The 12944-nt window shown below is 47.4% G+C and overlaps 1 long non-coding RNA gene across 2 annotated transcripts; it reads right to left on the reverse strand.

The window, feature by feature from the left end:
* LOC110435521 lies at positions 8490-9982 on the reverse strand. 2 transcript variants are annotated; one of them, XR_002453239.1, is made up of 3 exons: positions 9500-9982; positions 9301-9367; positions 8490-8747 (listed from the first exon to the last, which is right to left on the reverse strand). It is a non-coding gene; the product is annotated as an uncharacterized LOC110435521 (long non-coding RNA). The 2 variants fall into 2 exon arrangements; XR_002453238.1 differs by having other exon boundaries at positions 9301-9364; positions 9500-9975.

Below are 12944 nucleotides of genomic sequence, written 5' to 3' on the forward strand. Positions count from 1 at the left end.
TAAACACTATCCTAAAGATCCTTTTTGTATCCCTCGCATCGACGAGGTGGTCGACTCAACGGCTGGATGCGAACTCCTCTCCTTTCTAGATTGCTACTCTGGTTATCACCAGATCTCACTAAAGGAAGACGACCAAATCAAAACATCTTTTATTACTCCTTTTGGTGCGTATTGCTACACGACCATGTCCTTCGGACTCAAAAATGCTGGAGCCACTTATCAACGGGCTATTCAGCAATGCCTCCACGACGAGATTCGTGATGACCTCGCCGAGGCTAACGTAGACGACGTCGTCGTCAAAACAAGGGACGCAAGCACTCTAATCGACAACCTAGACTGAACCTTTAAGGCACTAAATAAATACAAGTGGAAGCTTAATCCCAAAAAGTTTATCTTTGGGGTCCCCTCTGGTCTACTACTCGGCAACGTCATCAACTGCGACGGCATACAACCGAATCCCTCAAAAGTAAAAGCAGTGCTCGATATGCGACCACCCAAGAATGTCAAGGATATTCAAAAGCTCACCGGATGTATGGCTGCTCTCAGCCGTTTTATCTCTAGACTGGGAGAAAAAGGCCTCCCCTTCTTCAAACTTCTAAAGGCATCGGAAAAATTCTCCTGGACAGAGGAAGCCAACACTGTGTTCACCCAGCTCAAAACTTTCCTCACCTCACCACCTGTTCTCACAGCACCTCAACCCAACGAGGATCTGCTCCTTTACATAGCAGCAACTGATAGGGTTGTCTCCATGGCAATGGTGGTCGAACGGGATGAGCCAGGCCACGTATACAAAGTCTAGAGACCCGTTTACTTCATAAGCAAAGTCTTAAATGAGTCCAAGACTAGGTACCCTCAGATACAAAAGCTCATCTATGCCATCTTAATAACTTCAAGGAAGCTGAAGCATTACTTCGATGGTCATCGGGTCCTGGTAACCACTAGTTTCCCCCTGGGGGACATTTTGCGCAACAAGGACGCTAACGGCAGAATTGTAAAATGGGCAATGGAATTATGCCCATTCTCCCTGGATTTCCAGAGCCACACTACCGTTAAGTCCCAGGCCCTGGTCGATTTCATCGCAGAATGGACGGACCTCAACGAACCTCCCCTCTCAGAAACTTCCGACCACTGGTCAATGTTCTTCGATGGGTCCTTAAACATCAATGGTTCCGGCACCGGAATACTCTTCGTGACGCCTAACAAGGACAAACTACGCTACGTCCTTAGGATCCTCTTTCCGGCGTCGAACAACGTCGCCGAATACGAAGCATGCCTACATGGCATACGACTGGCTGTCGAACTGGGAGTCAAACACCTCTACGTCCACGGCGACTCTGCCCTGGTCATCAACCAGCTAAACAATGAATGGGACACAACCCACGAAAAGATGGACCACTACTGTAAAAAAATTCGCAAATGGGAATCCAATTTCTACGGCATAGAATACATCCACGTGGTTTGGGATAGGAACCAGACAGCGGATGCGCTGTCAAAGTTAGGATCATCTCGGGCCCAGATTCCACAAGGCGTTTTTGTTCAGGACATCCACGCGTCAAGTGTGGGTACAGACCTGGTCGAAAAGCAACCCAATGAGGCAATGCTCATAGACGACACCACTCCGGCAACCAGCAGCCATGATTGGCGCGCCCCCTTCATCAGGTATATATCGGATGGATCGGGTTTTCAAGATAAAACGGAGAACGAGCACCTCATTCGACGGTCCAAGAATTACATACTGGTGAATGGCAAACTTATGCGAAAGAACGCAAGTTCCGAAGTATTGCTCAAATGCATATCCCAAGATGACGGCATCAAGCTCTTAGATGACATACACGCCGGGTCCTGCGGCAACCACGCTGCCTCCAGAACACTGGTCGGGAAGGCCTTCCGAGCAGGTTTTTACTGGCCAACTGCGGTCGCCGACGCCGAGAAACTGGTCTGACATTGTGAAGGATGCCAGTTCTTTGCCAAGAGGACCCACGTGCCCGCTCATGAAATTCAAACTATTCTGTCGTCCTGGCCTTTCGCCTGCTGGGGTCTCGACATGATTGGGCCATTTAAGCCTGCCCCGACAACTTCAAGTTCGTTTTCGTACTAATCGACAAATTCTCGAAGTGGATTGAGTACATGCCACTGGTCAAAGCAACTTCCGAGAAGGCTGTGGAGTTCCTCAATCAAATCATACAAAGATTCGGGATCCCCAATAGCATAATCACTGACCTGGGTACTCAGTTCACTGGCACTACATTCTGGGACTTCTGTGATGACAGGGGCATAGTCATAAAGTACGTGTCAGTAGCTCACCCACGGGCCAACGGTCAAGTAGAGCGAGCGAATGGAATGATTATCGATGCTTTAAAGAAAAGGCTGTACACTAAGAACGACAGAGCACCAGGACGATGGATGAAAGAGTTACCAGCTGTGGTCTGGGGTCTCCGAACATAGGCTAGTCGCAACACGGGTGTATCACCCTACTTCATGGTTTAAGGCACCGAGGCAGTGCTTCCGTCCGACGTAACCTTTGGATCTCCAAGAGTCAAAAATTTCGACCAGTCTTCGGCTGACATCGCCAGGGAGCTTGAAATCAACTGCATGGAAGAAAAGCGCCTAATCTCATGCCTTCGAACAGCAAAGTATCTCGAGGCCATTAGGCGGTATCACAACAGGAACGTCAAAGACCGTTCCTTCGTGGTCGGTGATCTGGTACTCAAGTGGAAAACAAGCCAAGAAGGAACACACAAGTTATCCACACCTTGGGAAGGACCCTTTGTGGTCGCCGAAGTCACACGCCCTACATCTTACAGACTGGCGTACCCAGACGGAACACGCCTGCCTAATTCTTGGCACATAGAGAAACTGCGCCGTTGCTATCCATAAGTTCCAGTACTTTTCGTTTGTAAATTTCTTATGATTAGCAATAATAAAATCTTTTTTTTTCGCTATATACTTTTTTACACGTAGAACTTTCGACAAGTGCAACAATCTCCTTCTAGGACCAAGATCCTTAAGGATTATTAACCCGACTCAGTGATACATCACTCAGACAACTTTGCAGCGCTCAAAACCATGGTTATGACAAATCAATCTTTATTACAATATTTATATACAAAGTTTACAATACACACCCCTCTGGGCGGTCCCTAGTCTATTCCTACAGACTACTCTATAGGCCTACTGCTCGGGCTGATCACCCGCACGGCCCTGTCGTCCAGTCGAAGGGGTCGGGGCCACCGGTGCCTGGCTGGTCGAGACCGCAGGCGTCGACCGCCCATCTCCGGCAATGGACGCTCCCGACAACTCCTTGGCCGAACTATCTGACCCGGGCTGGTCGGGGGTATTTGCTGTCCCACAGAGGTTGATGTCGCCGATCACTGTCGACGACAGATCAAGCAGACCAACACGAAGGTCGTCTGCCTCCTACGGACCAACCTCCTTAGGGTATCCCCTCTCCAGTCGGGACAGGTCGACCAGAGGATAGTGAGCGCGCACCATGCTGAGGATGTGCGCACCGGCGAATTCCCCGACGTCCTTGACAAACTACTGGAGCCAGTCCCACGCCCGTTGCGCCTTCTCGACCGGAGTCAGCTTTGGTGCGTGGGGCTGGTCTTCAGGGAGCTCGGGGCCGATCAAATCAAGAACCGAGGCCAATCCTTTCCAAAGCTTGATGCAGTTTGCCTTCCAGGAGTCCCGGTCCTTGATCAGCTCGTCGAGGTGCTTCTTGGTATTTACTTTGAGCACTGTGAACCAAGCAGGAAGTCAGTGCACACACAAGACAAGGGACGTTGAGCAATCAAAGAAGAGGGTAACACGGTTCTTACCAGTCAACTCCTGATTCATGTTGTTTAATTCCTCACCAGCTCGACGCTCGGCCTCTAGCGTGTCGGCACGCTCCTGGTCGAGCCTCTCTTTTTCTTGTCGGAGGCGCGCAACCTCCTCCTCCAAGTCTGCAAGAGCAATTTTTGGTCAACAAAAATGACTACGTGGTTATATACAACTGTTCGAAATACATAACTGACCTTTCCTTTCCCGATCCTTGTCGGCCAACCGCCGATTGAGATCGAGCAGGCGCTCTTCCTGAGCACCCATCTCGGCCGTCTTCTCCTCGGCCTCCGACCAAAGATGGTCTACCTCCACGGACAGGGCCTTGTTCTCGGCCACGATCCCCTCAATCTGGTCGAAGCACCTTTTCCGGTACTTCGCCGTTTTCATTGCGCCCTACAGGAATCACGCATTAAAGTAAGCAACAGTGCATATACATCTCGGGCAGAGTGCAAGACCACTTACCTTAACCTCGTCAACAAGACGCTTGGCTGCGCGCTCCACCCTCATGGCCTCCTCCGTCTCCACGAGTTCTTCATGACCAATGAAATGGTCCCCACGTTGGCGCCACACGTAAACGTGTTGGCGACCATCATCAGGACGGCCTTGGATTTCTTCTACTTCGTCATCGGAGGCCGCCCGGGTCTCTTTGCCCTCCGTGCTACCCCCAGCCGCAGTCACAGGTATTACCGGACCCTGATCTCGGCTAGGGGAGCCCTTTGGTGAAGAGGCCTCTGCTCGGGGTGGATTCGGGACCCTCCTCCCTTCAGAAGGCGGGGTAGTCGGAGCTCTGTTGTCCTCCTCCACGACACTGTTCGGGGGAGGCGTCCTCACAGTCTCATCACCCCTTATAGGGGTGCTCGCTCGAGTCCTCACCGGAGCCGGGTGCTCCTCGGCACTTTCAGCCGCGGTCACCGCCGTGGGCTGCTCCTCGGGTTGCTCCTGGGCGGCCTGCTGCGCTGCATCCTCGACCACAGCCGCCGGCTCGGCTGTCCTCTGGCCAGCGACGTTGTCGGGATCAACGTCAGATGCCGCACTAATAGAAATATGGCATTTTACCAATGTGAAAATGCTGTAGTAACAAACGCAAAAACAATAATAACGATAGGAGAATGTGTCAAGACAAGATTGTTCTACTTATAGATCGGAGCGCCTATGCGTCGCTATAAAGACCCTCCTCCTGGTCCTACCGGCCACCGCTGCCACCTTTGTCGCCCCAAGACGCGTCGGCTCGGCGTGAGGGGCAGGGGGGTCACTAGTCGCCTAATCGCCAGTGCTCGGCGCGATGTCCAGACGACTGCGCGACCTTCAGACCAAAGTGGGCGCTGCCTCCTCTTCCTCCTCCTCGTCGTCGGCGATCCTGACGAGCCGACGACGCTTTGGAGCTTGGCTGCTCTCTCCCGGCAGCGCCTCTGCAGGGGACGGATCCACCGCCAGTGGCCTTTTCCCCGCTACCCTGTCCTCGGTGGTCGGGGCGGGGAGGTTCTGTTCCTCCTCACTGCTGGTGTATTGAGGACACCGAGCAGCATCGCCTTCTGGCGGGTCCATCCCCGCAGGATTTTCCATACCAGGTGCCAGTGACACGTACACTGCGCACCGGTCAACGTCTCCAATCTGCGATGGGATCAACGACAAGTCATCAACTAGGAATAAATAGTATTTACATGGCAGTACTAGCCAATAACAATATTTATTTACCTTGGGGACTGGTCGTCCCAACTTGAAGGCGTGCATCCGATCACTGCTTCGAACGAAGTTGTCGTCTGTTAAGTTGCACAACTCGTTCATCAGCTGCTGCACCTCCGTCTTCTCCATACCTTCAGGGCTCATCCTGGTCGGGTCCTAGCTCCCCACGTAGTCATACACCGAGTGTACTCTCCTCTGGCAGGGCATCACCCGGCGCACAATGAAGTTCCCGACCACTCCTGGCCCGTCTAGGCGGGACCAGTCGATCAGGCCCATCAGGTCCGCCACATGCCCAGTGAATTCTGGGCGGTCTGTCCAGCTGACCCTCTTCTCGGGGATGTAGTCCACGTCGCAGAACGTGGCGCTGCCCGATTTCTCCCTGATGTAGAACCACTTCTTGTACCATTCGGTCAAAGAGGTGTTCCACGGGCAGCTGAGATACCGGTTCTTCATCCCATCACGCAGATTGAGGTATACTCCACCTGCAATCTTGGAGCCTCCAACTGCCCCCTTCTTCCTCAGATAAAAAAGATAATGAAAAAGGTCGAAGTGCGGCTCTATTCCAACATAAGCCTCGCACAAATGAATGAAGGTGGAGATGACAAGAATAGAGTTCGGGTGCAGGTTGCAGATCCCGATCTCATAGTAAAGAAGAAGGCCCTGGAGGAAAGGATGGACGGGAACCCCAAAACCCCGCTTGAAGAAATCTTCAAAAACGACAATCTCACCGGCACAGGGGTCGAGGTAGCTTTCGCCCTCCGGTGCCCTCCAGACGCCTAGCTCTTGGTTATGCAGCAGCCCCATCCCGATGAGGTCGTTGAGGGACCTCGTGCTGCTCCGGGACTTCTTCCACTCCTTCGCCATCAAATTGGCCCTTTTCTTCGAGTCACTCTTTGCCATTAAGGACTTCGAGCTGGACGATTAAAGATGGAGGTTGCAGAAGGCAGGAATGGCAAGAGTAGAAGGTTTGAAGGCAAAGGCAGGGTAAAGATTTCGAGCGCTGTGTTGAGCCTTTTATAAGCAACGGCTCCACCTCTTCCACTTCCCGCATTCTTGGGAAGTGGGCGGGCCCTACGGCGGATGCGGCGTTTCGGTTTTCAATAATTACCGGCAGTTAATACGGTGGCTTTTCTGCATAATTGGTGGTTTCCCTTTCTTGAACCACGCAAAGAGCGGCTGCATAATTACCCGGTGCACCTTTTCATGCACCAATCTGACAATAAGTCAGGATGCCTTGTCACATCACGAATTAATGCGGCGAGATGCTTTTTTCAAGAGACAAGTACATTTGGTGGAAAATTGTGTATGACAGTCCTGGGGACTGTACCGACCAATCCGAGCACTATACGCTCGGGGGCTGGTCGACCAGCCCACCAGGTTGAGAACCTGGGGACTGTACCGACCACCGAGCATTATATGCTCGGGGACTGGTCGACCAGCCCGCCCAATTGAAAGTCTGGGGACTGTACTGACCACCGAGCATTATACGCTCGGGGACTGGTCGACCAGCCCGCCCATTTGAAAGTCTGGGGACTGTATCGACCACCGAGCATGATACAAATTCAATTGCATAACTTCCAACTCGATAATTTTAATTTTTTAGACCTTGCTACAAGGCTCATACTTTGCCTTCCAGCAAGCTCGGGGACTACATCGGTACGATGCATCTGGCGACGCATCTCAGTTTTAGAATTTCTATGAAGACTTTTTTGACCCTGGCACCACATGCCTACGTCACCTACTACCAGGCTCGAGGACTAAGTGGGCACACTTTACCTTTGCGGTGAACATGCTTGCTTTTTGAAAGTCTGTACTTTTCAGAAAAGTAAAGTGGGCACACTTCACCAGGAAATAAATCTTTTTTGATTAAGTGCACCATGCATTCTTCAAACAACCTGCTTCTTCGATGTCAATATTGATCAACTGTCTTTTGAGTTGGTTAAAATACCGTTGCAACTGTTTGGGCGACTTTCCTGCTTATTGAAGACGTCAAGCCTCACTGGTCGAAGAAGTTCAAGACGGCGTGTTACATCACAATACATGGTGCTCGGGGACTAGCTGTGGGGGTATAAACCCCTATACCCTTACGGTTGGGCTTGGGCCAGGAGGCTTAGCCCATCACGAAGACAGTCTGAGGTTTGATCCAACTGCTTGGAGTTTCGCGCAAGGAAACAAGACGTGGAGATCAAGCCAGATTCTAGTCGGTTAGAATAGGAATTGATATCGTGCTATCTATGGCAATTGTAACCGACTGGGATTAGTTTCCAGATCTGTAACCCTGCCCTCCGGACTAGAGGGGCAAGGGACCTCCCTTAGGACACATTATCTCTCAACACAATCCAATACAATCAGACGTAGGACGTAGGTATTACGCCCACACGGCGGCCGAACCTGGATAAAAAGCTTGTCTGTGTTTTGCGTCACCATCAAGTCCGTAGCTTGCGCACCGTCTACCGATAAACTACTGCCGTGGGTATACCCCAAGGTAGACTGCCGACTAGCTTTCGTCGACAGCCTTCCTCCCGGTGATTGCTTGCTTTTCAAATTTAGCTCCCTTGCACGTGAGCAGGAGACGAGGTTTGCATGCAGGGGAAGTCATTGTATCGCACGAGTAGATCAACAAGGAATATGTTAATCCATGACGAAAAATTTCCGTCACAGATCACAAAAAATTCGTCACTATGTAGCACCTGTGACGGTTTCAAAGAACGTCACCTATTGAGCGTCATGGATTAACCTCTGTGACGATTTTTACAAAACTGTCACAGATTAATAGAATCTGTGACGATCTCAAACCGTCACAGTTGAGCCCAAGACCTAGTTAGCCCAGCCCAAACTCATTACCTTTGACGGTTCTAAATCGTCACAAATGAATTGCCACATCATCTAGACTACTTACGTGGATGATGACATGGATACTTATATCACTAGTTAGCCCATCTATATTTGTTGTAAGAAATCCCAAAAATTTATTGAATGACAAATATGAAATATTTGACATTTCTTTATTGCATTTCAAATTATAGATTTACAACCATTTTGGCAAATATGTTTATATACACAAGGTTTACACATTGATGATGAGTCAATTTAAAAAAACACTAATTCAAATAGCCAATATTGTCTCTCCACTATGCCGCAAATAAGCAAATAATCAATGCAGCCGCCTCGGTAGAATGACGCTTGAAATAATGCTCCTTCATCAAGCACTTCTTCATATTGTTTATTCACCAATTCCTTTCCTGAAAACCATGAAAAAGACATGTTCAATCAAATGGTGATTCCAAGAACAAATATCACTGCAATGACAAGATAATATAGCACTACTGCTTAGTGATTTAGAAGACAGTAACAGCAGCAGCAAACTAGCTTGTATCAAACCAATCTGACAGAAAAATCAATTCATACTTGTCACCCTCACAAAGCAAATGACTTTTCAATCTTAACTGCTACTAGCAAAGTAGTAGATGGGCTGTCAGTTTCAGTTCAGGAAATTTCTGCTGTAGTTTACAGTAAAGAAATACATGTTCTTTCTTCTAACAGGAACCATCAAGATACATACACATGGAGCAGTCATTCATCTGTATCTGTAGCTCTAAAATTTCAACTTTTAAGCTAACAATTGATAGATTTTACTAGCAGACAAAACAAAGAGAATGGAACTTTTTCCTGCCACCGATGCCACTATTGCTAACTGAAATTAACAAAACAAAAGAGCAAGGCAATATCACCTTAATCCCAATCAGACTTATCTGAAATCAAGACATACTAGTTGAAGTAGAAACCAAGACATACCAGTTGAAGTAGAAACCAACAAACTTTTCTGAAATCCCAATTTCCAGTCTTGCCTTTTGTGTGCCTGCTGAAAAACAAATGCTACTGTTACTACCTACATACCATAAAAAATATCCAATATGAATTATTAAACTTGTAGCGAAGTAATAGATGACCTACAAGATCAGAAAAAAGTGGAGGTAATTGGGAAATCCCTCACCTTCGAGCTCTTGGTCGTCCAAGTGGCCTGGTGCTGCGCTGCTGCTTAGCTCAGCTACAGAGCTGCTGCTTGCTTGCACGCAGGCCGCTGCATACTTGCGGTGGTCGTCCCTCACCTCCACTACTTGCTTGCACGGCAGGTCAGCGGCATGTCCTGGCGTCCCTCGGCAGGCCTAGCAGGTTGCAGTCGCCGCTACCCGTCCGCGGCAGCGCCGCTCTGCAGATCTGCCATGCCGCCGCTCTTGTGACAGCCTAGCAGGAGGCCTCACCCCCGGTTGCCGTCCGCCCGCCCTGGCGGCTGCTGCCGCTCGTCGATGTCGAGCGCCGCCGCTCGCTGGAGCCGAGCAAGAACGGAGAGGCGAGATTAGGGTTTGCTGGATTGGGGAATAGGGAGGGGAAGCACGAGCTGACTTGACACGGTCGCCGCCCGCATCGTGAGGAACTGGGAACAGAGAACAAAGGCCATCACGGTATACTGGGCCACTGGGCCCTGTGCCCCTGCGGCCTTGCCCCTTGCCGTAAATCCGTAATAGACAAAAGCAAAATAGAATACTACTCAACCATGAGTGAACAGGTGGTGCGGTGGTATGTTTGTTTGATTTTTTGTGTTTGTGCTGGGTTCGACTCCTATTTGGCCATCAGTTTTTAACTTATTTTTTTCGTTACTGAGCACGATTGAATGGGCCACGCCGCTGTGGTCACAGAACATCAGCAAACAAATAAAATAGAGTTAGCATCACATCATACGCACATCCTATATATGCATCATATTTTTAGGTTTACCAAATACATGCAACAAAGTAACAAAATTACTTAGTTCAAAAAATTTAACAAATCATCATTTGGGTTTGAATGTTTTTGCAAACACATTTTTATTTTTTCTTTGCCACAAACATATGATAGCAGTCCGATTGTTTTAGGCTAACTATAGTATGACGAATTTAAAATCATACACCATGACGATTCTAATAAAATCGTCATGAGATAGCGGGCTAAAAATACCCATTAGGCATATCCATGATGAAATAAAAATTATCGTCACAGATTGCGTCTATCAGTTACAATATATGAATTTGTCACCAAAAAATCGTCACGGATTGACAAGTTTCTTGTAGACCGAGAGGTGACACCAAAACAAATGTCGCACCAAAAAATTATCTTAGTTTTGTTTTTTTAGTTGTAGGAGATGGTTTTTGATACACTCATCGATGAAAAAAAGGTAACACATATGAAAGCTATTTTTTCAGTATTGCTATGTGAAATGGGAGTCATCACATCGTGACGAGATAAGAGCGGCATGTCGGTTACCTTCGCACCAGAGACGGGCAGAATCTATAACTCGCAAAATTCCACTATTTATTTCTCTTAACATGAAATGTGTCCACTTCGGCAGTCCACTATCAAGTTCACTATCTATTTCATTTAAAATACAAAGCATCCACCTCAGCAGTCCACTATCATTTGTCACTACCAATTTCTCTTGATAAGAGACATATCATCTACTATTAGATACAATCTCTCTGATTATGCTAATAAACGAGTTATATATTTATATTCTTTATTTATATTCACGGCAACGAGCGGACAATCTTCGTGGTTAAACAATTGTGTGGCGATGGAGGTGGAGGAGTGTCACGGAAAGATGTAAAAAAAAGAGCCGACACCTACTACGAGGAGCATGGTATGACTTTTAGAATAATTTTTTTTGACAACACTAGTCAATACTAGTATATTTCAACTGCAGAGAATAAGGAAGCAAAGCTTTCTATTTGGGATAATAGTCATCTTGCCCCTTCAACTATTGTCCAAGACTCAATTTCATCCTTAAAATTCTAAAGTCTGCAGATTTTACTTTTATGCTTAGTTTCATCCAGAACTATTAAAGTGATCGTTTCAATCTTCAAACCTGAAGTATCAAAGTACATTTCAATCTAGTACCTACACTTTGGTAGTTCATGGATGAAATTGGACCCAAGTGCAAAGTGTCATATGACCAAAAGTCGTTCCAACTAAAACTTTTCTCCAAAACATGATGACATTGCACACTGCCTCAAACACCCAAGAACCGCTTTATCATTCTCCTCAAAGAATTCCTAGTGCTCTCTACTTGGGCAAAGACTCCAAATTTGCTAATCATCTATATCTATTCTCTCAAGACAATCAAGAGCCAACTATGGTCAAACGATCGTCAACGGTGAGAAGGTACTCTGAGAAGGATGCTATATCTTTATTACTTGCATGTACATGCCACTAATTTACTTGATTATTGAGACTTGATGGTGGATGATGTATGGTTGTTGTGAGTGGAGGCTTTTGATGAGCCGAACCGGCCATGCCACCGACGCCTTATGTAGCGTGTGATCCTTGGATGAGTGCTTCTCCTTTCCTTGGAGTGAGGTGTTATATTTGAGGTATGAGGGAGAACTTAAGTTAGAGTGGTTGATATTGTAACATCCCGGTCCAGGGCATAATAGGATTAATAGGATACTCATACCAATAAGTTGCAACTTCTTTTCCGGAAGCCCATCTCCAAAGAACTCTAAAGTTAAGCGTGCTTGACCTAGAGAAATTTAGGGATAGGTGACTGACTAGGATGTTCTTCCTAGGTGCGCACGAGTGAGGACAAAATCCGTAGAAAAGAAAAGTGTTGATATGTGAGTATAGACTATGTCCTAGAAAATCTACATAATGTAAGTGGGCTCAGCCTCGTGGAGGCAGGACGTTACTGATATGGCATGTCAGACTCCGTGATGGTACTTGTGGTGGGTACGACTTTGTGGACGTGGAGGTGTTGTGGAGACTTTGCCGCCAAGGGAACTGAGTCTTGTGCAAACCGTTTAGAGAACATAGTTCTTCTAGCCATACAAGGATTGCCATTCGTGTAATGATGTTTCACGGGATCATGTCTATGTGAACGCCCCATGGGAAGGGTCTAGGGCATGTGGCTCTGCTTAGGCCTTGTTTAGTTCCAAAAAGTGCCAAAAATTTTCAAGATTCCCCGTCACATCGAATCTTACGACCTATGCATGGAGCATTAAATATAAACAAAAATAAAAACTAATTGCACAGTTTATCTGTAATTTGCAAGATGAATCTTATGATCCTAGTTAATCCATGATTGGACAATATTTGTTAAATACAAACGAAAATGCTACAGTAGTGTTTGCCAAAAAATTTTGGCAACTAAACAAGGCCTTAGGATGACCATCATTGTAGGAGAAGCAGATAGTGTTATGGAGGGTTGAAAGGGTCTATATGACTAAAGGCCGACGATGAATAGCCTAATTAAAAGATTCTAGCAACGCACGATACCAGATAAAGGGTTAGATAAATACTGCTTATAGCTAGAGTTATGCAAGCATAAGGTGAGCAACTACTCCATCTGGCGAAAAGAATGCAATTATAGGATACATGTCGATCAAACTTACTCCACTTTAACTAAATTT

The sequence above is a fragment of the Sorghum bicolor genome, chromosome 5 (assembly GCF_000003195.3).
Source record: "Sorghum bicolor cultivar BTx623 chromosome 5, Sorghum_bicolor_NCBIv3, whole genome shotgun sequence".
Classification (NCBI taxonomy): domain Eukaryota; kingdom Viridiplantae; phylum Streptophyta; class Magnoliopsida; order Poales; family Poaceae; genus Sorghum; species Sorghum bicolor.